The sequence below is a fragment of the Protopterus annectens genome, chromosome 10.part0 (assembly GCF_019279795.1).
Source record: "Protopterus annectens isolate FY-2018-M chromosome 10.part0, PAN1.0, whole genome shotgun sequence".
NCBI classification, from domain to species: Eukaryota; Metazoa; Chordata; order Ceratodontiformes; family Protopteridae; genus Protopterus; species Protopterus annectens.
Genome location: NC_056744.1, coordinates 756,582,063 through 756,602,195, shown reverse-complemented (window position 1 = coordinate 756,602,195; position 20,133 = coordinate 756,582,063). Strand labels below are relative to the sequence as shown.

Genomic DNA, 20,133 nt, shown 5'->3' with positions numbered 1-20,133 from the left:
CATCATCAGCAGCAGCAGCACCCATTCTACTGCTGACTTCATCCATATTTTTTGGTATAGTTGAACTGTTTCTGATGTCGTAAAATAAATCATTACAAAACATTAGTAACAATGCAAATGCATATAGTAGAGCACTGTAACAGGAGGGGGCACTTACCATCAAGTCTGCCTTCATTTTCATTAGCTTCAGATGTACAAAACTGGCCTATTAATAATGAATTGTGACATGTTTAATTACACCACTGTTTGCAACTGTGAAGGCTGCCAGCCTAGCCAGATAGAATTTTGCAGAAAATTCTGTCATTTGTAAATATGAATGTAAACTACAGGCTTGTTGTCTTAAATGTAAAGAAATACTATTACATGTGGAACTGGAAATAAATGTGACAACAGTGTACTCTACTGACCAAAGTAAAGCATGTGGTGACCATTTGAAGTAGACAGCGGTGCCAAAAAGTCTAGATGAAGAAATTCTTTCTATTGTTTTAATCAAGAGCTAAATTCCTAGATTTAAACATGCAGATGTATTTTTATTGCTCTGTTCCTGACCAGCTGCAAGATAACAAAAGGGAGATGTTAAGAATGTAAATGCAGTTAATGTGTAGCCTGGGAACTCAAGGAAAGTGTAACAGAATGATGTAATGTTTATTAGAACTGCAATTTCAATTTAAACAGAAAATCCGAAGGCATTAAGCATCTTTGTCTTGATCATCCAACTCACAGCACTGCCTCTTGCTCACATGTAAGTTATGTTAGACTTGTGTTTTCATTTAAGGATAGCTAGAAACTCAAAATATTAGACTAAGTGTTTTCCTTAATGTCAGAACTGTACTACTGAATTATTTTAAGTATTTCTGTGGGATCTCTGAACTTTTGACTAGCACTGACTGTGCAGTAGAAAGTATTGTCTTGTGGTTTTAATTATTTATTATTAAATATTTAAAAACATTTTAACTGTGGCTGATTTGTGTAGAGGTAATTTAAGCTGTACTAAACATGCCTAAACCTGTCCTCTACCCAAACTATGCTCTGTCCCCCCTTTTTTTCTTTTAACTAATTCTTCTGTCATTTCCTTTTTAACAATATATAGCCTCTTTGATCTGTATCTCATTAATTTCTTCTGCTAAAATTATTAAAAACATTTTAATTTTTCTTTGTAACTAATTATTACTTCTACCAATCATTAGCAGCATATTTTATTGTGTAATGGCATTAGACTGTATACCGCCTGCTTTATTTTTCTTTGCCATTAAGTGATGTACGTCACCTGTATTTTTCTTTGCCATTAAGTGATGTACTTCACCTGTACATTGAACTAGATTGTATGCCTGCTCTTTGCATTATGAAATGTACCCCATGTAATTTTTTGAATCTCTAGTGTGCATATTAACTAGACGTGTCAGTGCATATAGTACTATAACTTCAGTTTTTTTTTTTGTATATTTCTTTTTTAATTATTTATGTTAACAGCTTGTCATGGAGCTTATCTCCCCGGGCCTCTACTGAAAATGGACATATATCCAGTTAGACTAGCTCGGTCAACAAATGTAAAATAAATAATAAAATAAATAAATAAGCTCTAGAGTACATTGCATATTTATAGAGTTTACTGTCCAAGTCACTCCAAATAAGCTTTGACTGATTAGTCGCACTTACCAATTGGATAATAATATTGCACAGTAATAACTGGACAACCTTTTAAGGGCCTTTGGGTAGCTGATAAATATTAGCTGGGTGGTGGCAAGTGTTACTACCATATAGTCTGGATAAAAGGGGCACAGCTGGAGAACCTGTGGTAGCATTCCCCAAAAGTGTGTGTGGTTGTATAAACTCTTTTCTCAAAGTGTGTGTGTGTGTGTCAGCTACTTGGGCAGGGACACCAAGCACTAATTGGACAGAGAGGGTGCTGGAGATTTTAGCTTGCCCAGCTGGCTGAGATCTGGACCCTATAGCTGTGCCAGTGGGGAGTCTTACTGGAGACCTGGAGAGCAAGGAAGAGACCAGCCCAGGACTGACTGTGATCTCTGTGTGCTCTTAAGGGAAATTGCACTTTACTGTGTGTATTTGTTATCCTTTCCTCATATATGAGATGCCCTCTCTGGTGTTAGTGGTGACAATTGAGGCTCCTTGATTGCTAGGCCAGAACACGGGCATCACATGTGTGGTGGCAGTGGTTGGGATCTCCTCACATTTGTGTTTGGCAGCGGTGGGATATCCACATCACATATTAATTAGTTGGCAAATAATAATTGGCTTGTAGTGGTGTTGGTAGAGTGGATCCTGTAGCTTGTGTACAGTGAGCTTTGAAGGTGTTTTTGTACTCTAAAACAGCCATGCAGTAAATACTCAGAGTTCAAATCACAATTTTTATTTCTTTTGTTAGCTTAGTTAGTCAGGGTGAGCAGGCAGCATGTCAACAGAGGAGTATGGAAAGCTGACAAGGAGCCAGCGGGCGGAGATGTGCCAGGCTAGGGGACTGGTGCATGGAAACCTGACTGAAGCGAACCTGATTGCAGCCTTGGTTACAGCTGCATCAGAAAACAGTAACCAGGAAGACAATAAGACTGACAGTGGAGATATAATTCCCTCGGAGAATGGACAGCTCAACCTTTCTGCAGTGGACTTAAAAATCCAGCTAGAGCTAAAGAGACTAGAGTTGGAGGCCAGGTGTGTGGAATTAGAAGCAAATGAGAGAATGCAACATTTGCAGGCTGAGGAGAATGAGAAACTGTTATGTCTGCAAGCTGAGGAACAAGAGAGGCAGAGGCAGCATGAGAAGGAGATGCTGACTCTTCGCCACAGTCATGGAGGAAATGGGGAAGGGAGCAACTGGACGCCAAAAACACAAATGGTCAGTAAATTTCTTCCTCAGTTTAAGGAAGGGGATAGTTTTTGATAGTTTCATTCACATGTTTGAGAGGGCATGTCAACAGTATGAAGTTGACCAAGGGCTCTGGGTACAGTTCCTGACCCCCTTACTCCATGGTAAAGCTGTAACTGTTCTGTCTAAAATGTCTGATGTTGCATGTTGTGATTATACTGCTCTAAAAAATAGCCTTTTGGAACTGTTTAAGCTAATACCTGAAATGTATGGGAAAACGTTTTGTGAGCATAGACGCATGGCAGATGAAAGTGTGTGTGAATATATTGCTTACTTGAGCACTTATTTCCATAGGTGGGTGAGTGGATGTCAGGTTACCACTTTTGAAGGGCTGGCAGACCTTTTGGTGAGGGAACAAGCCCTAAGTACTTTGCCTGAGGACATGAAGATCTGGTTAGCTGATAGACTATGTGCTACTTCAGATGAGTTGGGGAAGAAGGGAGACCTATACCTGGCAATCACAGCAGCCCTGCACAGGAAGGGACCCACAGTACTACTCGGGTCTATTTTATATATTTGAATGCTTAAAAGTTTGAATCACTAAAGATCAAACTTTAGTGATTGAACTTTTAAATGTTCAAATATATTAAAAATTAATATTTAAAACAAAAAAAGTAAAAGTAAAGGGTTTAAGCAGGGAGGCAAGCCCCCCTGCACCCCCCACACTCCCTGCTACTTAAATATACCAACTCCGAGATCGAACTCCCATTTCCTACACTATAGCGAGATCTTTGAGTTGGTATATTTAAGTTGTGGGGGTGTGGGGGTGCATTCCCCCCAGGTGGGGGGTGGTGGGGGGCTTGCCCCCCTGCTTACACCCTTTAGTTTTACTTTTTTCTGTTTAGATTTTTTTTTAATTTTTTAATATATTTGAACATTTAAATGTTTGATCACTAAAGTTCGATCTTTTGTGATTCGAACATTTAAGCATTCAAATATATAAAATAGACCCTACTGCTCATGGGTCTAAAGGAACCCATGGTGGGCAGCACAGACTGCCCCAACAAAATCTGCCAGTAGCAGGGGAAGACATTAGTCCAGATACATGTCCAGGAGCTACGTTTAAATGTTTTGAATGCAACCAGTGGGGCCATCTGGTATACAGGTGTCCACAGAGGCAAGGTGGTGAACCAAAGGTGAGGGAGCCAGTAAGTGGGAAGACAAAATGCCAATAGTAGGTTGTGTTGAGACAACAGGGGTACTAAACTACTATCCTGCAGATGTCCTGAGAGGGAAGGATTTGGATGAGGCAGTACCATGTGCTTATGCAGTTACACACAGTCAGGCAGGAGACACGCATGTAGATCTGGTAGTCTGGGGGGGACCCAGACAGACTGCATACTTGCAGCCAGAACTGGTGAGGTGGTTACTTTAGGGAGAGAGCTACTCTGTTGCAGTGAGACTGAAGGTGAGCCACAGTTGCTTGGGGGTAGTGATGGTCCCTTGGACAGAGTGAATGCAAAGGTAGAGGTGAGTAGAGTACCCAGGCTGACAGTGAGGCACCACTGTCAGAGGATGCCAGACTTCCTGTAGAAGGGAACTGGGAAGGGTTACAAGGAGAGAGTTGAGACAGGCTCAGCTCTCAGACCCTACATTGCAAGGCCTGAGGCAGGTAGCTAGGGAGGCACCTGATTCTCAAGGAAAGGGAGGAGTCATTATACTGGGAGAAAGGGTTACTATACAGAGAGTGGAACCCTGAGGGAGGGCTAGAAGGTGGGAGAGTACAGCAGTTGGTAGTGCCTTGAGCCTACTGTCTGGTGCTTCTAGCCATAGCCCATTATATTCCCTTTGCAGGTTATATGGGCATAAAACATACAAAGAGGCATATTATGCAGAATGTCTATTGGCCTTGAATTTCCAGAGATGTAACAGGGTACTGCAGGACCTGTAAGCAGTGCCAAAAGATAGACAAGGCAGGAGACAAGGTAAGAGCTCCTTTGATGCCTTTGCCTGTGATTGAAGATCCATTTCAGAGGGTAGCAATGGATATTGTGGGTTTTCCGAGTACCCCAAGTTCTACAGGGAAAACGTATATTCTAGTGGCAGTGAATTATGCTACATGATACCCTGAGGAAGTGGCTTTGTCCTCCACTGAGGCAGAGAAGGTGGCAAACGCTTTGTTAGAGATTTTCAGCAGGGTAGGTTTCCCAAAAGAAATACTGACTGACAGAGGTGCCAATTTCATGTTAGACCTGCTGGCTCGTCTGTGGAAGTCCTGTGGGGTGAAGCACATGAGGACCTCCCCCTGCCATCCACAGACTAATGGTCTTGTTGAGAGGTTAAACTCTACAATCAAGTCCATGCTATGGGCATTTGCAGATCAGTTTAAGTGGGAGTGGGAAAAATATTTGCCCCATCTGTTGTTTGCTTACAGAGAGGTTCCAAAGGAATCCACAGGTTTTTCATCTTTTGAGTTGCTGTATGGGCATAGGGTGAGGGGACCTCAAGATTTAATTCGAGATGAGTGGGAAGGTAAGTGCGAGTCTCACAAGGACTCTGTTGTGGCATGCATCCTAAACCTCAGGATGACACGGCAAGGGCACACATTGTTCCTTGTTAACATGATGAAACCTTACCATGATACGGGGACCCTTGTGCTGAGCATTTGCAGTGGCTTGCAGGAGGTGTCTGAGGAAGATTTGGGGTCTGATCTCCTCAGTGAGGCTCAGGCTGACACCTTAGTGGAAGGGGTAGCAATGTCCCAGCAGCTATCTCCTACCCAGGTTCGAGAAATCTGAGCAGTGTTGCAGGAATTTGGGGACATGTTCACTGGGAAACTAGGGTGCACCCACCTGGTGCAGCACCAGGTGGATACAGGACCCCAAAGGCCTATTAGGCAGGCCCCTTTCAGAGTGCCTGAGAGAGTCAAACAGACTCAGAGGGAGGAGGTACAGGAGATGATGGAACTAGTGGTGATTCAAGAGTCCAGCAGTCCCTGGGCCTCCCCAGTGGTGCTGGTGCCAAAGAAGGATGGCAGCACCAGGTTCTGTGTGGACTACAGGAAATTAAATAGTCACACAGAGTCAGATGCTTACCCCATGCCTAGGACAGATGAGGCCCTAGAGCAGCTGGGTGGGGCTAAGTATCTTACAACCATTGATCTTACCAAGGGTTACTGGCAGGTGCCCTTGACTCCCAGTGCTAGAGAAAAGTCAGCCTTTGTCACTCCTTTTGGCTTGTATGAGTTCACAAAGATGCCCTTTGGGATGAAGAATGTCCCAGCAACATTCCAGAGGCTGGTAGATAATATCCTAGCAGGAGCAGGACAATTTGCCCTTGCTTATCTGGATGATATTGCCATCTACACTCATTCCTGGCCAGAGCACCTTCAGCGTGCCAGGGAGGTGCTGGGCAGACTGCAGAGGGCAGGGTTGAGCATTAAGCCGAGCAAATGTCAGGTGAGTATGGCGGAGGTCTCTTACTTAGGACATAGAGTAGGGAGTGGTAAGATAAGGCCAGAACCTGCCAAAGTGAAAGCTTTTCAGGCATGGCCTGCACCTGTTACTAAAAAGTAGGTGAGGCACTTTTAGGGACAGCAGGGTACTACAGAACATTTGTCCCCAGTTATGGTATCATAGCTGCTCCCCTCACAGACCTGACAAGGAAGAACAGGCCAGATAAGTTAGTGTGGACCTCAGCATGTGAGTAGGCATTCCAGAAGCTTAAAGAAGTTTTGGGAGGGCCCACTGTGTTAGCCAGTCCAGATCACAGCAAAGAATTTGTTGTGCAGGTGAATGCTTCAAACCATGGGGCGGGGGCTGTACTTAGCCAGATTTCTTCAGAGGGGGAAGAGCATCCAATGATTTATCTCAGTTTTAGGCTCCAACCCAGGAAGGGATGCTATGCAGCTGTAGAAAAGGAATGTCTAGCTATAGTGTGGGCACTGCAAAAACTTCAGCCTTATCTGTATGGAAGGAAATTCACTGTTATGACAGATCACAACCCCCTAATATGGTTATACAGAGCCAGTCAGCAAAATGCCAAGTTGCTAAGATGGAGCCTGGGGTTGCAAGCATATGATATGTCAGTGTAGCACCGCAGTGGGAATAGCAATGCCAATGCAGATGAGCTCTCAAGACAGGGAATGGGGTGAGGTACACTCAGATAGACCTAACCCTCTCAAGCGGCATTTCTCAAGGTCACTTGAAAAACTAGCTTGAGTTCTCCGAGTGGGGGGGATGTGAAGGCTGCCAGCCTAGTCAGATAGAATTTTGCAGATAATTCTGTCATTTGTAAATATGAATGTAAACTACAGACTTGTCTTAAATCTGTTACATGTGGAACTGGAAATAAATGTGACAACAGTGCACTCTACTGACCAAAGTAAAGCATGTGGTGACCCTTTGAAGTAGACAGTGGTGCCGAAAAGTCTAGATGAAGAAATTATTTCTATTGTTTTAACCAAGAGCTAAATTGCTAGACTTAAACTTGCAAATGTATTTTTATTGCTCTGTTCCTGACCGGCTGCATGATAACAAAAGGGAGATGTTAAGAATGCAAGTGCAGTTAATGTGTAGCCTGGGAACTCCAGGAAAGTGTAACAGAATAATGTAATGTTTATCAGAACTGCAATTTCAATTTAAACAGTGAGAATCAGAAGGTATTAAGAATTTTTGTCTCGATCATCCAACTCACAGCACTGCCTCTTGCTCACATGTAAGTTATCTTAGACTTGTGTTTTCTTTTAGGGATAGCTAGAAACTAGCAAGATTCGACTAGGTGTTTTTCTGTGATGTCAGAACTGTACTATTGAATTATTTTAAGTATTTCTGTGTGATCTCTGAACTTTTGACTAGCACTGACTTTGTAGTAGAAAGTATTGTCTTGTTGTTTTAATTATTTATTATTAAATATTTTAAAACCTTTTAACTGTGGCTGATTTATGTAGAGATAATTTAAGAGTACATTGCATATTTATAGAGTTTACTGTCCAAGTCACTCCAAATAAGCTTTGACTGATTAGTCACACTTACCAATTGGATAATAATATTGCACAGTAATAATTGGACACCCTTTTAGGGGCCTTTGGGTAGCTGATAAATATTAGCTGGGTGGTGGCAAGTGGTACTACCGTATAGGTTGGATAAAAGGGGCACAGCTGGAGAACCTGCGGCAGCCTTCCCCAGAAGTGTTTGTGTGGTTGTATAAATTCTTATCTCAAAGTGTGTGTGTGTCAGCTACTTGGGCAGGGACATGAAACACTGGTTGGACAGAGAGGGTGCTGGAGATTTTAGCTTGCCCAGCTCACTGAGATCTGTACCCTATAGCTGTGCCAGTGGGGAGTCTTATTGAGGACCTGGAGAGCAAGGAAGCAACCAGCCTGGACTGACTGTGATCCCTGTGTGCTCTTAAGGGAAATTGCACTTTACTGTGTGTATTTCTTATTCTTTCCTCATATATGAGACACCCTCTCTGGTGTTAGTGGTGAAGATTGAGGATCCTTGATTGCTGGGCCAGGGTACAGGTGTCACATGTATGGTGGCAGTGGCTGGGATATCCTCACAGCCACCATTCAATTTTAACTATTTAAAAGATGTACATGTTAAACCAAACTTCAGGAGCTGGTGAGTGCAAATCCTGCTTCACACTCTGGTTTGATGAAACAGTGCCCACACCAGCTCTAGTTATTCCAGTTGCACCATCTTCTGGATCATAGTTATCCCCATTGATGGACAGAAGGTATCCATCATATGGTGTTAACTTAATAAGATCTGGAGCCCCCACCTCCATATTTTTCCTGGAAATTGCATTCTGCCTAGCCTTGCTTCTAACACATCCTACCCTACCATTTGTCTTTTGCTTGCACTGTACCAGTGATCTGTTTCTGCCTCCAACTGCATTGATTTCAACAACTACTTGGCTCCATGCATTGCTCTTCTCAGCTTGTCTGGGCCCCCCTTTACCAAAAATAAGTTTCCCATTTATCCTAAGTGCTGCAATGAGAAGACAATTTTCCTCATGGATAAAGTTATCACATCTATGCCTGGATCCCTTATTCTTGATCTGTGCTACACACGAAAAATAAAAAAATAAAATAGAAGCACTACATTCGGACATTTTTCACCCTACTGACTGATTACATCAGCAGTTAAACTATAAACCACTGGCCTGCTATTCCTGCCACCAACAGAAGTAAATAAGTAAACAGAAATATTATGTAAGCGGCACAGCTTCAGTTTATTTAATACTGAAAGTAATTACACCAAAATCAAACTGCGCCACTGACATTCATTGACATCACTTCCATTAAATATGTGTATTTCTGTCTTCTGCAAAGTACAAATTCTTAACTACAATATCAAGTTTTTACATGTATGCAAATAAGAAACTTCTGTAATGATCTAATAGATCTATTGATCATTTATTACAATTTCAATGAACATCACGACATGCCAAACAACTGCAAGCACTTGACCATAATTACCAGTCATGTAATGGTATCTTTAAATGCACACCATACTTCAACATGTATTGCAAGTGACCTTTACAACATTATGACAGTATGACAGTAACTGCTAATTTGCCCCTTAATAAGTATTAATCAATTTGTTATAAAATGTACTTAGTTTTTGATGCATGCTGTATTCTAACAAATTTACACCTATCTCGTCTACTGGTGAGTCAGTATGGCACAACTCAGCATTGCAGCATAAATTCATGCTGATTTACATGTTCACTATGCAAAATAGACTAATTCATATGCATGACTATGAATCGTAGTATTACACAAATGTGTTATGAAACAGAGTGGTATATTTTGGATGTTTGCTGATTGGAAACGTTCATCCCACAGTACATCAACATATCTGAAACAGACATGGACATGCAAATGTTTACAAACTCCACAGCAGTCTGCAGTAATGCTTTACCTTTTGCATGACTGTTTGTCCTAAAGTAACCAATATAAGAACAAATTCATAAAATTCAAAACAGAGTCATCTGAATGTGAGTTTGAAACTATGTGAAGCATAATCCCTATCAAGTGATACATATCATAAAGTAAATAATGTTTCACATTTCTACTGACCCTTCTTTCTCCACCACCTTTATTAAAAAAAAAAAAAAACAAAGGGGAAAAATTTGTCCTACTTTAATGCATGTTGCATTCTGCTGTTACAGTAAGACTGAAAAATGTAATTTTAGCAAGAAATATTACTGTTAACACTTATTATAGATAAACTTAGAAATAATCCATTACTAATGGAAAGGTTGGTTAAGTGTTTTCCTTCAAGAAAAAACAGTGTGTGACAAAGGTTTGGTTGTACCAAACCTGCCAGTTTTATCAATACACAGTCTAATGAGAATGTTAGCAAAAAAATAATAATTGGTCATGGTGATGTCACACCCAACAGGGAGTGGCTCTAAACCTACTTAATCCAGCCCTCGTCATAATTTCTCATTCTGGTTCTGCCACTTCAAATGATGGTAGCACCTGCAAAGGCACAAGTCTGTACCCTAGCTGGTCTGAAGAAGAGACCTTAATAATGTTCTACCTTTTGTATGACTTGTATCTGGAGAAGATCCAGGTGTGCATGCATCAAAGTGCATAAAAGAAAATCAATATCTGGCAGTTGGTGTGTGACCAGCTGTCAACTCTGACAGGCAAAACCACTCTGGTCAACAGCACTGTCACAGGCATGATGATTTGCAGAAATTTAGTGCTGACCAACTGTCCTTGTAGGCTGACCAGGCTACAGAGAGAAGATCAGAGTTCTTAGTAAGTAAAATTTTTAATCCATATATAGTTATTTGTAGCTATATGTATGTGTATATATAGATATAGATATACAGTAGATGTTTGTGTGTGTGTGTGTGTGTGTGTGTGTGTGTGTGTGTGTGTGTGCAGATATATATATATATATATATATATATATATATATATATATATATTTGTGCATGTGTGTGTGTGTGTGTGTGGTGTGTGTGTGTGTGTGTGTGTGTGTGTGTGTGTGTGTGTGTGTGTATTTAAAAAGAACCTTCTTACCTGTTGTGCAGTCCGCAGCATTTCTATAATGCTTTCATCACAACTGCACATAGCCATGCTTGCCTGCAGAATACCATGGCACAGACCATTTATGATTCTGTGAAATACTTTGCATGCACAAAAAACTAACTTTGTTCAATTAACACATTTTTAAAAAGGGGGCGTGTCTATAGAAATTGTTTCATTTTTCTATATTCAACAACTGAGAATTGCTGACCTTATTTACATATCCACACAGCACTGCTGTCTGCACATGACTGCTATACACTTGCAAAGCCCCAGACAATGAATACCACCCACAAATTAGGGTGCTTTCACACATGTTTAAAATGTGAATTTGTTTGTTACTTTTAATGTTGCTAAGATGTCCAGAGATTCTTGTTTTAAAACTTCTAGAAGTTTTCCCTGCATAAGCATGTAGCAAAATAAATCAGTCGTTTACTACTTTTCTCAGAGTTATGACAGGATGCTCCTCTTCTGACTTCATCTCATTGTGTCAGACAGGTATAAGCACAATCATCTTCTGTCCAAAAAGCTATGAATATCAAAAACATTTGATGTATTAGCAGAAGAAAAAGGTTTTATTTTGTTTACTTCATTGCACACTGTACAATGTCCACATGGTGAGCACCCCCCTTAAGGGTTCTTCCTATAGGTGCAACTGGATGGGAGCTTTCATATAATCAAGTGTCTGTGTGTACTGATTAAACCATTGTCCAAAGATGTTTCCTTTTCTATATGTAAATTTGTAATAGACTGGTCATTTTTGCCAGTTGTTGTTCCACCATAAGAATGTCCTAATCTTTATGTAGTACTCTGTCAGTTGACCCAAAAGTGGTGACAAATCTAAAAGCAGTTTCAGACATATTTGATTTTTGAATATATTCCAGTAAGTCACTCCCAACTTTCTGTTCAGTCTTTTCTTTCACTACGTTAAGTGAACTAGCCTTATAACCCCTTTGTATAAACTCTAGGTAAAGTCTTGGGGAAAATTAACATATTAGTCATTACAGGAATATATCCTTTTAACTCTAAGAAACTGCACAAAGAAGAATAGTGTTTATAACATACCTGGGGTGCAAACTGTTAGCTTCCATCCAATAATTTTTATGCAATGATTTCCTAATTAATGATGTTCTTACTGTACCATCTTGATTTTTACTCAACTGCACATCTAAAAAAGTGAATGTTCTGATGGCATTCAAAACTAAAAGTTATACCCCACCTATTACTTTTTAAATAATCCACAAATTTCTGAAGAAAGATAAGATCTGCTGTCCATGCCAGCAAATAATCATCCAAATATCTGCACCGCATATCAAAGATGCAGATGCATATGTTGTAGCTGGTCTCATAAATAAGCTATTCCTCTGTACATGCAATCAAAGGCCGGGATAAACAGGTGCAAATGAAGCAACCATAGCTATTCCCTTCATTAGCAAAAAACAATTATCAAAATAAAAGACATCCTTAGTGAGAATGTTTTCTATAAGACATTAAAGGAAATGTGTTAAAACCCAGACTATATAAATTAGTTATCTGTAACTAAAATTCTAGAGCCAACATCCCTGCCCAATATGGTATATTAGTATAGAGTGAATTAACATATAAGCTACATACCAGGACACTTCCATCTGTAAATTTTCAATACTCTTAAGAAATTTAGTTGTAGCTTCTACTGTAGATCTATTACAAGCTAAAAGTGAATTTAAATACTGCATAATAAATTTAGAAAGTGACTCAGTAAGTGACTCTTTCCCCAACACTGTTGGTCTTTCTGGGGGTTTAACAGAGTTTTTATAGATCTTAGGTAGGGTGTAAAATGTCTGAATGTGTGATTCATCTGCTGTAAGCTCGAAAGCCATTTTTCTCTGAATAATACTCTCATCTACTGCTAACCATAAAGAGTTATCTGTTTCCTTTTCAAATTTCTAAAACCTGGATCCTATTTGTCCAACCCCTATTGCTTCAATTTCCTTTCACATGTTCAAATCCGTTTTAGAAATCATCATGCTGTACACTCCTCCTTAAGGAAGATAATTTCATCTGTCTTCAACGCTTTCTTTAAATAAGTATGAACACAGTGGAACTGTCTGCTTTCAGCAATAGATTATGCTTTCTCCTAATTCCTACATCCTTACGCCCAAACTTGATTCTTTTGAAAACCCCAGTTACAGCCTTGTGCATACTCATTGTACCAATCTTAAACCTCCTATACTCTGATGAGGTAAGCCATGGACTGTTTGTCTGCACCTTATAAGTCCATTGTCAACTATTCCAATCATTCTCATCATTTGTGTTCCCGCAATCTCCACTAATCCAGTAACTGATGTTACTTTCTGAATACAAAATCCAAAGCAGGGCACACAGGTCTATTCTTTGACTCACTAGTGCTATGCATGAGGGAGTTTGCATTCTGCTAGGGAAACCACATGAAGTTTTGTTTGTGCGAGGATGAAATTGCTAAATAAACATCCTTTTTTATACTTTACATCTTGTTTGAGAAGTACCTTGGACTCTGGCTCAAGTTTTATTTTATTTGAAAGTTTGGTTTTACTTTAATGCTACACCTGTGTTTGTAAAACGCATGACAGCTTTAGCAATTAGTTTGTTACACTGTAACATTTTACAGAAGATTGCAAATTTATTTCAACTTGCTACACATTATAGCAGCCAAAGGGTGAGAAATGTTTCCAGTTTTATGTAATTTATTTCCTCATTTGAAACAAGGAATCAAAAATTAGCTGGGGGCTTGTAACTTAAAACATGAACTCATGCATTAACTACAGCTATACTGAAGGCACGATGTCACAGGTGCACAAATCAAATACAGTGGCTCCCATTTAAAATAGAATAATGTAAGAAACAACAGACCATTTACTCTTCTAAGTCCTGTAACTTCTCTGATACTAGATAATAAACTTGATTGTCATCATTAAATCCTTTTGTCTTTGGGTGTCTAATATTTAGTGACTCAAGAGACTCATGTCTTTATGGAGCTTTTATGTGTATTACACAAATTCAATTACACAAATTCAGTAATGAGGGGGTGGCACAGTGGTGCAGTGGTTAGTGTTGTTTCCTCAGAGCAAGAGGTTTTCCAGCTTGGTTCTTGGCTGGGGAGTCTTTGGTTTGGAGTCTGCATGTCTTCCCTGTGTTTGTGTGGGTCTCCTCCCAGTGCTCTGGTATCCTCCCACATTCCAAAGGCATGTAGCACATGAATTGGGCAGTCTAAATTCGTCCTAGGTGTGAGTGTGTATGTGAGTGTGTGGTATGCATGAATTACCACAGCAGGGTTGCCACCTGGCGGTGTAAACTTGGGTTCTAGATGGTTGCCATTGTTGAAGTGTCACCCTGATTCCATGTGCAAAAATAAGAAAAGGGGTTGAGGATGGATGGATGAATACATCCATGAGAAATAATAGCAGGGGTATGATCAGGCCACTAAATATAGTGGAATTCCAGACTATCTGATCGACTCCTTAACGAGCATAACATATACCTAATGGATTAACATTTATGTAACATACATTTACTGTAAGGTAGGTTGCTTCTAATTCATAAAACATTACTGAATGTCTTTCACTACCATGTGAGTGCAGAGAACCTCATTTTTATTTTGCCCATAGTCTTCACAACATTGGATATTGCTCTTCAGTGATATATAGATGATGGTGTAGTAATAGCTGTAAAGGAGAAGCTAGCTCATACTATAATTAGATACTTACATGTTCAGTTAATGTTACTATTCTGTCATAAGGCAGGCACTAATTACTGATACTGTAAGTTCTTAAAACATTGCGTGCTCATAAATAAAGTTAATAGCAATGTAGGCAATTACTCTAAGTTTATAAGATACACCACATACTTTATTTTTGCTATTATTTAATTATATGCAATGTGTGTTTCAGCTGCCTCTAAGTTATGTTCTGGCATTCTAAACATGCACATGCAGCAACTGCAGCATTTCTCCTGGATCTCATTATGTAAACAGGTCTTGTCCAGTTAGACCAGTGACATTAACAAACTGTAACAAGAAAATGAATGCACACATATGAGAACAACTAAAATGATGATTCATGGATGATGTGACAGGTCATTCCCTTCACAATCTTACACTCAGCTATGTTGCCCCTATAGTTATACAAAAGCATAAGAAGGAAATGCAAAACAGTGTAAATCAATTTATTATGTGGAACCACATGCACACACATACTCACACACACAAACACACACACACACACACACACACACACACACACACACACACACACACACACACACACACACACACACACACACACACACACACAGAAACATATACACACACACACACACACACACACACACACACACACACACACACACACACACACACACACACACACACACACACACACACACACACACACACACACACACACACACACACACACACACACACACACACACACACACACACACACACAGAAACATATATACACAGATAAAGAAAAATAGACAAAAATCATAGCAAAGAAAACATGTATATTTACTCAACATTTTTTAACTACCTGAAGGAAGGGGATATGCTATGCAATATATTATTTATGCATTAAGACTTTGATATTTATTGCAGTTTGTTTACATAAAACAGCAAAACAAACGAATAATCATGTTTTCAATGGCATTCAGTTTTTCTTCAACAACAAAATAAATTAATAATAATTTAAAAAATGTGGAATTCTCTGCAACATTTAGGTAACATGGGAAAACTCATATAGTGACAGAAATGTCACCATGTTTCTCAGATTTTGACCAAACAGAATGTTTAATTTATAGATAGCGCTGTTTATCCAACAGTATTATTCACACTCCTGAATACGTTATACCTTATATGGCATTACATAGGCATGACAGAATATCGCTTTGTATGAATAGTAGAAAGCTGTTGCAAAAATAATAAACTTTCTCCACAAAATAGAAGGACCCATATTACCTCAAGGCTCATAGTATTTAATGTTACTCGTAGAATCTCTCTCTCTCTCTCTCTCTCTCTCTATATATATATATATATATATATATAATATATATTTATAATATATATATATATATATATATATATATATATATATATATATATATATAAAACTACTACATTACAGTGATACACCACAATGTAAACTGCAAGTATGTCGAACTAAAAAGGTCAGCAATGGAAATGCCAACATTCAAGTCCATATGTGAAACTAAAACCTTTGTTGCATTAAAAAAAAAAAAAGATAATAACATTGATTTCTGCAGGAAGCAAGCCCCCCTGCACTCCCCACATCTCCTGCTAATTATATATACTAACTCCAAGATCACGTAATCCCCAGTGAAAGGGAATATTCCCCACCAAGGGATTGTTGATCTCTCACACTTGTTGACTATCCTATTATGCTGACCTTTTGTGGTTGATCAATCGGTAATCGACATTGTGGTGTGTCAGTGTAATTCAGCAGAACCCTACAGATATATATATATATATATAAATAAACTATAATATATTTGTACATTGTCAGATTCCTTTAAGCTTTGCTATACAGCAACTAGAGTAAGTACAATTTTATTTTCCTGCTTAACAGGCTAACAGTGTCACAGCTACACTTTTAATTGTTTTTGTTTCTATTTTTCTGAAACCAGCAGTAAATTGTGGTTTTCATAGTAAACAGGACAACCAGTTCTGACTAGTGGTTATCTACCTGCTATATTCAGAATGATGATAATGCTAAAGTGATTGTTAAGTCAACAGAATTTCCTATGCTGTTCTGATGACATTGAACCCCAGGATACAAATACTTGTGGGAAAGTTATAGTTATCATCCAATAATAATAATAAAGTGCTAGTATTAGTAAAAACAGCATTTTCTTGCTGTCCCATATTTTATACATGGGGCTTATAGCCAGATATTTTATTTCAAAATACTGATAAAGATTTTTCATTCTTTTTATTATATATAAACTTTATTTTCAGATAACTGAAAAAGCAGCTATGAAGTTAAAGAATATTATATTATTTTGATTCAAAACATTTAATATGCATTGTTTGTTTAGTTATACACAATATTGCATTTGCATGAGATTTTAAATAAACTGCATTTATATTACTTTATTTCATAGACCAGTGTAATATTTGCTCAGTAATTAGCTGTTCACATAATTGTCAGGATTTCTTTTTAACTATGCTATCCACGAAAATACAGATTTAAAATACTTGCACACATTCACATAATATATGTACTGGTGCTAATGGGATTAAAACCCAGTATTCAGATCCAAGTACAACGCTTCACAAGCTATCAGAATGTACAGCCTCCAAAGAAATGTAATGTTCAGGAGTCATTATAAACCATCTTCTGCTTTATGCAAAATACCAGATAGCGTACTAAGTTTTACATTTGATGATACTGTGGAAATGTTTCTCCAACACTGCTGAGTTTGCCAGCAGCAATTCAGCATAGCTCTCAGCAGTCACCCCAGAAGAAAATATACACAGAAAAGAAATGATGTAACCAGATACTTACAGTTATAGTACTTATCTTGCTAAAATGATATATTTCACAAAGAAGGCATTCTGAGACTAACTGCAAAAAGTATCACATATAAAGAAGTTGTAAAATTTGACAAAGTTCAACTCTACTTAATGAAAATGCAGCTGAAAATATACTTTGAATCGTCGTTTCATCTGAACTCTGAATTCTACTTCTGAAAAGACTATTCATATGCAAATGCAATATCCACTGCTGCAACAAATCAAAGTACTTCACATTTATGCCATTGCCTTTTGTTCTATATAGCATCCAAATTAAAAACCTTTAATATATCCTTTAAAAACTTGTCAGACCAACAGAGAAGCTATATCATATACTTATACTGGGTTATCTAACTGCAATGCAGAAAGCACACCTTTACAAACGTAGATGGCATCAGTCAAGGGATATATTAAAACATACATATCATTGATGAAAGACAAGATAATTATTAGTAGGTCCTACCTGCCTGCAAGCAACTGCTGTCTGAAACTAGAGAGCCACACATAAAGTGATCACTGCATGACCTTTGTTCCCACTTTGCTGCTGGATTCAGATGGATTCTGCTTCTCTGTCTTATACAGTTATCAAGTTACCATAGCTCCTACAGACGCTAGAAGCACCACCCCTAGACAGCCCCTTGCTGTGACAATTCTTCCCACCCACTCTGTCCCTCTTCTTTCAAAACATATATCAGTAACGTAACCCCCTGGCAGCTCAGTCTTGTTTCCCCACTGGAAAGATCATCCTAATCTAACAGTCTGAAAATACTAAGCCGTACAGCGATGAAAGCAGAAAATAGAAACAGAAATCATTTAAAGTGTTAACTGAAGGACTTTCAATTAGGTATGCATGTGCAATAGCACTTTGTATTTAGCCATTTCTATCTATAACAATTTTACATTTTTGGCGTACGTATTATTTTGAAGTATTTATTTATTAAGCAGATAATCCCACTGGATACAAGTCAGTCACAACACAGGAGCACTGGTTAAGTGACTTATGTAGAATCACACAGTACATGGAGGAAGGCTGACAAAATCTGGATTATAGGTAAAGGTAAAGGAAAAAAAAGAAGCCAGCAATTGCAATAATCTATGTATTCCAGACTTAATATGCATGAAGGGAAGCATATGTGCATGTGTTTGTGTGTGTGTGTGTGTGTGTGTGTGTGTGTGTGTGTGTGTGTGTGTGTGTGTGTGTGTGTGTGTGTGTGTGTGTGTGTGTGTGTGTGTGTGTGTGTGTGTGTGTGTGTGTGTGTGTGTTGTGCATGTACATGTGTGTGTGTGTGTGTATGTGTGTGGGAGGACGAGACTCGGAGATCAGTAAGACACTGGGTGAGACCCACAGTATTATGTTATGTATTACCTTGCCGAGTTCAAAAGATTGACCCAGTAGCATATGATAGACCCAGTAGCATCCTCTACATGCACATCTACTAAAGAAGTTTGGGAACTTGAAAAATGAATAAATCATAGCAATTCCCTTATATGAGCATGAGAAAACAAAGGTACACACAGATAGTGTCATCATCAACCCATTTTTACTATTTTCTACATGCGGTGGGGTGTCATGTCTACTCTTGTCAACTCTCTTGATTCAGTGCCACTCTACCTTCTTCAACACTGGTTGACTGTCACAGGTCTCTCTCATACAATCCATCCATTTGCTGGATGCCCTTGTTTCCTCTTGTCTTCATCCTGTCTGTCCAAATCTTCTTCACCTAATTTTTTTTCTTTTCTGTACATCTTCCTGAATCGCCATAATCTCTTCTCTTTGATCTTCTGTGCAATTGGAACTACTTAACTTCTACTTTGATGTCCTTATTTCTTAATCTGTCCTGCAGTGTGCATCCTGCTACCTGTCCCAGGCAGTTCATCACCATTACCTTTAACTTCCTCAACATCTCTGCCTTTACTGCTCAGGTCGATCTACCATAGAGTAGTACTGGATGCACCACTGATTTGTACACCTTACTTTTCAGCATCTTTGGCATTCGTCTGTTATACACTACCCCTGACACTCTGTGCTAGTTAGTAGTATATGGAAAAATAATAAAAGCAAACACTTTGACTCCATATAGCAGTCTAAAATTTTGCTACTAAAAAATATGCTCAGACCCTTACTGTTTCAAATGGACAACAGTCTATTTTATTAAGTAATCAACAATAATACATATCGGGCTGCGGAACAATGGATGAGACTACCTTAACTCAGAATCATGTTTAAATCCCTATACAGCATGAATAAATAGAAAGAACCTGGTTAAACTGGTGAAAACTGTATGTATATTTTTTAACAGAAGTCCCTAGTTTCAGCTTCCTGATTAGGAGATTCAGCTAACAATAATCTCAAGCCAGCCCTTCTAGCAGACAAAAGAATCTAATGTAGTTTTACAGGCAAAATATCCACTGAATAGATCTTTGATATTGTCCAATAAGATTCCTGGAAAGTCAAAATTGCAAGACCAGGCTGCCAGATCATTTTCATTTGCATTGTTTTGAACTTTTAAAAATATGCACGTATACCTATGTGTGTATATATCTATATATACACCTAATCTCTTCAAGCGAAATCTGGACGCGTGGATGGGAAATTGCAAATTCACCCCTGGGATCTCTTCTGTGTCCCTGCTAGACAGTGGCACAGTAAACTAATCTTGAAAGGGTTCCTTCTGTGACCTACTTTACAGAGGCACAGTAGGTTAATCTAATAGG

General features: G+C 38.9%; 1 protein-coding gene across 3 annotated transcripts in view; it reads right to left on the bottom strand.

Annotated features, from left to right (window-relative positions):
- The window catches only part of LEPR (leptin receptor), a 1,381,011-nt gene extending 1,363,013 nt beyond the window's left edge, over positions 1–17,998 (bottom strand). The window contains exon 1 of one of the 3 annotated variants that reach the window (XM_044085570.1): positions 17,882–17,998. The gene's annotated coding sequence lies outside the window, so the exon portion shown is untranslated. The remainder of the gene's footprint in view (positions 1–17,881) is intronic. The other 2 variants (XM_044085571.1, XM_044085569.1) reach the window with 2 other exon arrangements.
- Between the last annotated feature and the right edge of the window lie 2,135 nt (positions 17,999–20,133).